Source organism: Lytechinus variegatus, chromosome 6, assembly GCF_018143015.1.
Source record: "Lytechinus variegatus isolate NC3 chromosome 6, Lvar_3.0, whole genome shotgun sequence".
In the NCBI taxonomy this organism is placed as follows: Eukaryota; Metazoa; Echinodermata; class Echinoidea; order Temnopleuroida; family Toxopneustidae; genus Lytechinus; species Lytechinus variegatus.
The window spans coordinates 29,890,077-29,898,830 of NC_054745.1; the positions used below are offsets into that span (position 1 = coordinate 29,890,077).

The 8,754-nt window shown below is 37.0% G+C and overlaps 1 long non-coding RNA gene across 1 annotated transcript; it reads right to left on the reverse strand.

Moving 5' to 3' along the window:
• Nucleotides 1-2,276: 2,276 nt before the first annotated feature.
• LOC121416592 lies at nt 2,277-5,816 on the reverse strand. The gene is made up of 3 exons (XR_005970209.1): nt 5,551-5,816; nt 2,828-2,947; nt 2,277-2,292 (listed from the first exon to the last, which is right to left on the reverse strand). It is a non-coding gene; the product is annotated as an uncharacterized LOC121416592 (long non-coding RNA).
• Nucleotides 5,817-8,754: the final 2,938 nt, after the last annotated feature.

Below are 8,754 nucleotides of genomic sequence, written 5' to 3' on the forward strand. Positions count from 1 at the left end.
CCCTCCCGTCTCCACCTCCATTTCCCAGCCCCCCCCCCCACTTTATGTCACTTCCTGGATTGTAGCCTATTCAAAACTTAACGGCCAAGTGACCGGTGGCTGATGGTCAGGTTTTTTTATTGAATGATTACCAAGAAATTTTATGATTATGATGATTAATGAAGTAATTTACTGAAAAAAATGAATGTTTGATTGATCACATTGCACATTGAATGAGTTGATTGACTAATAAATTGTTGATTAAATGATTGATAGGAAAAAGTTGATGCCCCAATTCAGAATCAATCATTAAATCAACATTCTGCTCTGGACTTCACTCGTACATGACAATAGCCATCAGTCTCTCAACAGGAGGGGAGGGCGGGAAAGAGGGAAGAGGCGGGGGCTGAATGTTCCGTTGACCCTTATTCCATCAACAACCTTCTCCCACTGAAGTCCTATCGCACCCCCTATTCTCCCGACTCCCATGAACACATTGCTGAGGTCCACATGATAAAGTTGAAATGATGCCCCAAAAGAGCTCCAAATGATAGAGTTGAAATGCTGCCCAAAAAGTGTAATTTATGTTCACTCATGCATTAAAATTCAATTTAATAATCTAAAAAAATTTACTTAAGCAACCAAAACTGGTCACGTTGATCATTTATTTATCACAACGCCCTTAACTTTGCAAGTTCGAAAGGATTTGCCTCTCAAAAACTGACATAAATTGGAAGGCTAATTCCAGCCCACCCTAATTTTCATACCCTTTGTTTCAGTGGTCAGTGCTCGCTCAAGTATGAATAGTTTTCCAATTTTTTGGTGTCATTTGAAAGTTGACTTTATTGGCTTTCCATATATGTAAGTCTTTTTCCCCAAAGTGCTACATTTTTTATTTGGCAGCCATTTCAAAAGTGTATAGTTCTTTTTGGGACGCACTGTATATAGAAAATAATATATACAAGATACCCACTTATTTCTTTTCTGTCTATTTTTGTTGTGTTATATTGTCTTACACAGTAAATCAGTAGTCAATCGTAATTTTTTACAACCGAGCTTGGACAAAATTTAAATTCATATAATACAAAAAATATATAAATTGTGATCTTGTATATTCATGAGGACTTGCAGAGAACAGTTTTAGCAAAAAATAACAACTTTAATTCGTCAAAACTTTGTTAATCCTAAACAAATTTGGATGAGATTTTCAGTGTTTTTTGTTTGTCTGATGTACACTTTGAATTATATCACATAGCTTTCAGTCTCGAGTGCCTCTAGCCCTTCAATCAAATTGGTTGGACGACCGGTTACACTTTACATATAACATAGTTATAAGGAGAATGAAGGGGACCATAGAAAGAAAGCATGAGAAAAGGGGAGATTTTGGTAGGGAGAGAATGAATCAGAAAAGGATCATGCTGAAAATTTCATTAAAATCTGATAACAAAGTTATTGAATTTGAAATTTAACAACATTTTGGTAAAAAATTAACCCAATGTACACACGATTGTCAGGAATATTTGTTAGGCTTATTCTATAAAATGAAATAATTATTTCATATTTTCATACATGTGTGTATGATATGTCCCAAGTATCATATCATTATTTCCAGCAATGCATATCTTCACATTAAAGGTCTAGTCCACCACAGAAAAGATTGTTTTGAATCAACAGAGAAAATCAGGCAAGCATCATGCAAAATATTTCATCTAAATCGGATGCAAAATAAGACCCTCACTTTTTGTTTTGGTTTTCATTGTTTGAATTGTACAATATTTCAATTTTTTTACAGATTTGACAATAAAAAATAAAAATAAAACTTTATTTCATAGGACAATGAGGAGAAAATTATAATATTTCATATTTAAAAAACAAAGAAAAGTGAATGAGTGATGTCATCAGTTCCCTCATTTGCATACCGACCTGGATGTGCATGTAACTATTAAGTGAAATTGAGCGAAACTTAAAAATGTCATACCTTTCTTTGATTTTTCTCTTTTTAATCAAATCAACTTTTTTGTTAGGGTGGACATGTCTTTGAAATAAATTTTCACTCCATTTTTTATAGTTCTCGGAGGACAAAATGTAAATTAGCGCGACTTCTTGTAATAAAATACAAAAGAACAAGTGGGGATATGACATCAGCTGGGAACGTCGTGGTCTAGTGGTTCTGACTCTCACCTTTCAAACAGAGGGTCGTGAATTTGAGTCCTAGCCATGGTGTGTTTTCCTTCAGCCCGAATTTCATCCACACTGTGCATCACTAGACCCAGATGAAGTGAATGGGTACCCGGCAGGATTAATTCCTTGAAGCTGTAATAAGAAATATTGGATGAAAACAATGCAAAGGACAGTATATTAGCTAAGGGTTCAAAATATGAATGCTTGTCATGTGTGTAAGCTTTCTTTAGAAGTTCATATATTTTTTATATATTGAGAAATTTGCAGTATACTCTACCATTCAATTGAATGATACCAATTAACAAATATCAACAAAACATTTTGTAAAATATGATAAATAAATTTATGTTTAACCATAGATGGGTAGAAAATAACCTATTATATAATGGGAGGTTGCCCCAATGATGACAAATACCACAACAAATGAATACCTGGGGAAAAAGTGTCCACCCTTCCCCCCTCAGCCAACATACTGATTTTTTTCTGGGGGGGGGTGTCAGAAAAGACGTGTGCTCCTCTAAATAGGGATGACATTTGTCCTTTCTAAGGATTTTTTTACCATTCCTGACAAGGTTTTTTTTTCAGCTATGCCACTGCAGGAATACAATCTGTTTTATCTCATGAAGCTTTGCATTTTTTCTACTGAAGAAAATTCTTACACACCTACCTTTCATAAACTTCAATTGTTTCTTGTACACGGTACGTTTTCTGTGTTCAACACCCGTCGTGTCATTCCAAGATAAGGCTGGATCATCTACCTTATCATCCAGTGTATCCGTCGTCCAAACTTTGAAAATGAAATAAAATCAATTTAAGTGTTGTAAAATCTGCATGTATGTGCAGATACAAACAAAAATAGAATACTAATATAGTAATAGAAAAATAATGATCTTAGAACTTTAATGTTAAAGATATTTTTCATAGACCTCTGATTACCAGCCCAGAATTTAGGATAAAAATAAGGAAATGTGATAGTATTTCAGCGTAGTTCAGACAAGGCTGTATTATAACTGTGCATGCTTTATACTAGTAATAGCTATGTCATCTGAAATCAAATTTCTAGAGCAGCAATTTTCAAGAGGGTAATCGATGACATAAATTCCATTTTTCTGGTATTGGCAATCGCAGAAGCAGATCCAAGTGGGCACATTTGACCTGTGCCCCCACCTTGAGAGCAATAGTTGATGTGTTTGATAAAAATGTGGCTTTCTTACACAAGTGTTCTCCCCCCCCCCCTTCGAAAGTTACAGCAAATATTTATATTAAAAATATTGTCTCATACAAGAGGATCTCCTTTTTGGTTTGCTTGTTATTTAAAGTTTCCTTGGGAAAATGTGCCCCACTACCCCCTTTGAGAAATCATGGATCCGTTCATGGACAATCATATGCCAGTGGATGAACTCCAGACGTTTTTTAGGCAAGTTTTGATCAGTAAATAAATAAAAACAAATAAAATGTGATCACAGGACAAACTTAACTTTAAAAGAGGATAAAATTTACTTTAAAAATTGATATGCCTAGCCCCATGAAAGGATCTAAGAATACCCTCCGGCACTAATGCAGTTTCACACCAGCCAACTCACAGTGAACAATTGTGTACAACGGATAGCGGAGCGTGAACGTAGCGGTCGTGTACATTTTTGCTTATTACATGACGTCATCCAGCCACTGCCGAGAACCAATTTATGAATGAAAATATAGTAAGCATGCGCAGTGCAAGCCTTTTGTTTCCCCACACAGAATTCCACCAAAACAAGTGTGCAATTCCCTATCACCTCGTACCAAAATTGACCTAGAATTTCAATTTTCCTATATTTTATATGAATTATGAAAGGTATTCTCGGAGGATCTATTTTCTCACCGATACCGCACAGGTAAGCGAATTTGAATACTTCTTGCTTTTCCGTCAAAATCTTACGAATTAGCGTCTATATGTCATCGTGTTCCTTGGAATTTGTAGAGTCTATCGCAACGTGCATAAAGTCAATTGGCTTCCGGGTTTTGGAGCGTCGCGTGAATATGCATGAAATTGCAGTTTCGATAATTTTCGATCGATACCGGAGCGATCCGATCACGAACCAAGACCATTTACCGTGTACACAACATGACCGGATATCGTTATCGATACTTCTGCACGCAGTCCAAAGGAATTATTTTTGGGACCACGTGGTCATGACGTGATCTGCGCTATTGACCAATCAGCGGTCTTCGAATCGCTGTGCGGAGACGATCTATCCGTTGTACACAGTCTATGGACAATTGTTCGTTGTGCATGCAACTTCAAGCAAAACTCCCCACCAGAATTGTCTACACACATTTTGAGATCAATACACAATATGCCCACCATTTTTCAAAATATTGCGGATCGCTTGGATTCGCCGTCATGTTGATATGGACCGAAGTTATGCGATCAAAAGATTCGCATGCGGCATGCTGGCAGTTTGTTTCCCACATGTTAGCATGATTTGGTTGCTAACTTCAGTCCATATAAATATTACGGCGAATCCGAGAGATCCGCGAAGTGATGTCTACGGATTAGATCAACGACGTCGAGATCGAAGACTAAATACAGCCATTCCCAATATTTTGAAAAACGGTGGGTATATTAACATCGAAATGTGACTGAGAGACCTGTCATGACATTTGGGAACAAGTTTTGGTGATGAGGTATGCTGGTAATCGGCCAGTGCAAAACTGCATTAGCGCCAGTTTTCTCTGCATATTTATTGCAGCCTCTGTAGAAAAATTGAATAGGAATCGTTTGTCACTCCGTCCAGTCACAGTTCCACACACAAAGTGCACATTTTACCATTGAAATAGTATGTGCAATGAGTGGTGTGTACAGTGTAGCAAAGTTATAGACCTGCGTAGCCTTTATCATTTTTTAAACTTTAGGACCCTTACCATGTTTCACCTCCATTTTATCTCATTTACCAACATCTATCAACAACAACAACAACAAATTATAGGCCTAATTTCAAAGCAATATTTGTCGGCAAGTTTTCAATTTCAGTAAATTAACGTGTGCAGTAACGGTCTATTTATTCACAATTAAAACTTTGACAGTCTTGACATTAGCATTAACAAATCATTCATTCACGAATTCAATGTATTCAGAGATGGTTTTTGTAAAACATTGACAATAAACATCAGGCAATATGAGCAAATTACTATTCAATGCTCGCCGATCTTAACTCTGCCAATACAAAGCATAAACCATAAGCACTCCCTATCGTCAAAGCCACGTCCCGGCCCGTAGAGCAGCGGCCAGCGCCAACGGGGCAGTGACGGTGGCAGTGCAGTGGTCGTGCATGTCGTGGCAGTACAACGACATCTAACATTTTGAGACAATTTGAGAAATAAATCAAAGAAAATTGTTATAGAACTTACTGTTATAGCCTTCTACAAATGACTTTGAAGTCGCTGTCCGAATCTGACCCGTGTTCCTTTAGTTTTTGATGAATTATCGACGGACTTATCAACAGCAAAACGGTAGTACCGGTAGATCGAGTTTTCTTATTCAAATATTGCACTTGGCGGTTAGACGTTCGCGCGTGCGTAGTGCGAGAACAACACGTATAATAGAGCTACCTGGCAAGCAGCCAAGCGGCCCCTCTCGCCAAAGCATATGGGGGGGATAAATTATGACAAAATATGGGGGGAGGGGACTTCTTCGCCAAGATAAATACACATCCCGATATGGGTGGGGGGTGAATTAAAACCAAATCAGGGGTGTCTTCTTTTTCCTCTCGATTGGTTCTGGGTTGGAAACCATGATGGCGTGAGTGCATGCCACTGTTTTCCTTGGATCTTGGAATCTATGAAAAAAGTTTTCGATCCCTTCACTTTTTTTTCCTGTTCTCTATGTTATTTTCTTTTTTATTTTCGTTGTCTTTTTTTCTTTTCTGTTAACCTTTCTTTTCTTCTTTGCCTTTTTTCTTTTCTTGTTTTTTCCCCTTTATATATATTTTTTTTACTCACTCCTCTTCCCTTTTAATTTGCTTTTGTAATGATTGAAATTGAGATTTCATTCAGTAGATTTCTTTTCTGTTACATTGTACTATACCCTGTATTGCGGCAGGGAAATTTGATAGGGGTGAGGGAGCAAGACCATGTGGATAAATCATTTCAATCAAGTAATGCCGGCCTATAGAATAGCTCTCCTCTTTATAAACGCCGTCCACAAGTGGGAAAGAATATTTAGAGCCTAAAATAGAATTAGAATTTTGGAAATATCATTTGTAAAAAAAGGGTGAAATAATTCATGATTGGAAGCAGCTATAATAGCGTACAAATGGGTCAGATGGGGCTTTTGACGTTGCAGACAGACCAAATCAGGGTTTGCGGATGGGAATTTGATAGAGGTTGGGGACCAAGACAACCAACAGTGAATTCATTTTTAGCAAAATATGGGGCATTGCAAGAAACTTGCAATCGAAGCAATCGAACGCAAATCAATTTCAGACTCCAAAATCATGAGAGTCATACTTTTCATTGCAAACTTGCAACTGATCCACAAAAAAATCCAAATTGATATGTTCTAGATAAATTTAATGTATCATCACCTGTAAATTTGCATCTGATCGAATTTTGGGATTGATTGCAAATATCTTCTTGGAACACTAAATATATAGTTCTTTTTATAAAAAGCGGCCATAAACAAGCAAAATGATTATAAAAATAGAATAAAACTAATTAATTGAAAATTAAAACCCTTTTTATCAAAAAAGATTTCATTGACCGATTGATTTTATTTTTGCATGCACCCATTGCATCAGATTTAAATTTATGTACAATAGTAAAATATAACAAATTTATAATACTGTATCATAACCACTGGATCAATAATATTTAAACACATATAGACCTTTTACTTAATAAGGACAAAGACAATTTAAAAGAATGCAAGAGACCATGTTTACAAACATGAGCGATTACACTTGATTTGGGGAAGCTTCTCGCATAAAAGTCACAGGTCAAATATTTAATTAACTCTAAATACCTTTTAATCTTTGATATATTTTCTTTAAATCTTCGGAATTATGTTAATGGGTAATGCAATTGGGCATATCATTCAGCATTAACACAAATGGCATTCATTAGGCAAACACCACTAAGCCACTATAGCTTTACAATTATCCAACATGATTATATTATATACCACTAGGCACATACTACTAAGACACCATATTGATACCAATCATACCATTATAGAGGCACATACTACTGAGACACCATTGAATACCACTGAGACACCATTGTATACCACTGAGACACCATTGGGTATATAATGGTATACCATGCAGTCATACCATTAGAGGCACATACTACTCAGACACCATTTGACACCACTGAGACACCATTGGGTATATGGTATACAATTCATCATACCAGTCATACCATTATAGAGACACATACTACTGAGACACCATTGAATACCACTGAGACACCATTGTATACCACTAAGACACCATTGGTGCATGGTATACCATTCATTATACCGGTCATACCATTAGAGGCATATACTACTGAGACACTATTGAATACCACTGAGATACCATTGTATACCACTGAGACACCATTGGATGTATGGTATACTATTCATCATACCAATCATACCATTACAAGCACATACCACTGAGACACCATTGAATACCACTGAGACACCATTGTATACCACTGAGACACCATTGGGTATATCATGGTATACCATGCAGTCATACCATCAAAGACACATACTACTGAGACACCATTGAATACCACTGAGACACCATTGTATACCACTGAGACACCATTGGTGCATGGTATACCATCCATTATACCAGTCATACCATTAGAGGCATATACTACTGAGACACCATTGTATACCACTGAGACACCATTGGTGTATGGTATACCATTGATCATACCAATCATACCATTACAGGCACATACTACTGAGACACCAATGAATACCACTGAGACACCATTGTATACCACTGAGACACCATTGGATGTATGGTATCCTATTCATCATACCAATCATACCATTACAAGCACATACCACTGAGACACCATTGAATACCACTGAGACACCATTGGGTAAATGGTATACCATTCATCATACCAATCATATCATTAGTCACATACCACTGAAACACCATTCGGTATATGGTATACCATTTACCATTAAATAAACTACCAATTACCATTAAGAACTTACCATTGAAACACCACTTAAATACCATTCGCGTACCATTTACCATTCAGATTACCATTCAACTACCATTCGGCACCATTCAAATACCATTGGCGATTTTTATAAGGGCTCCCTTCACCTTTTTCTTGTTTCCTTTCGGGGACGGGCCGGCCGTTACGAGACTGTAAATTACACATCATGGGTATAATACCTTTTTTTTCTTTTCTTTCTGTTCGTAGTTTCTATCAAGTTAAAGAGTACACTTTTTTCTGCAGATTGACAAAAAATATGGGGGGCCGGGGCCGGTTCGGCCCCCGTCTGGATCCGCGCCTGACCTTTGTAAATTTCTACTATCAACCCTTAGCGTGCCACGGAGACATTTTCGTGCAACTGTACATGTTATCTACAAAATCATA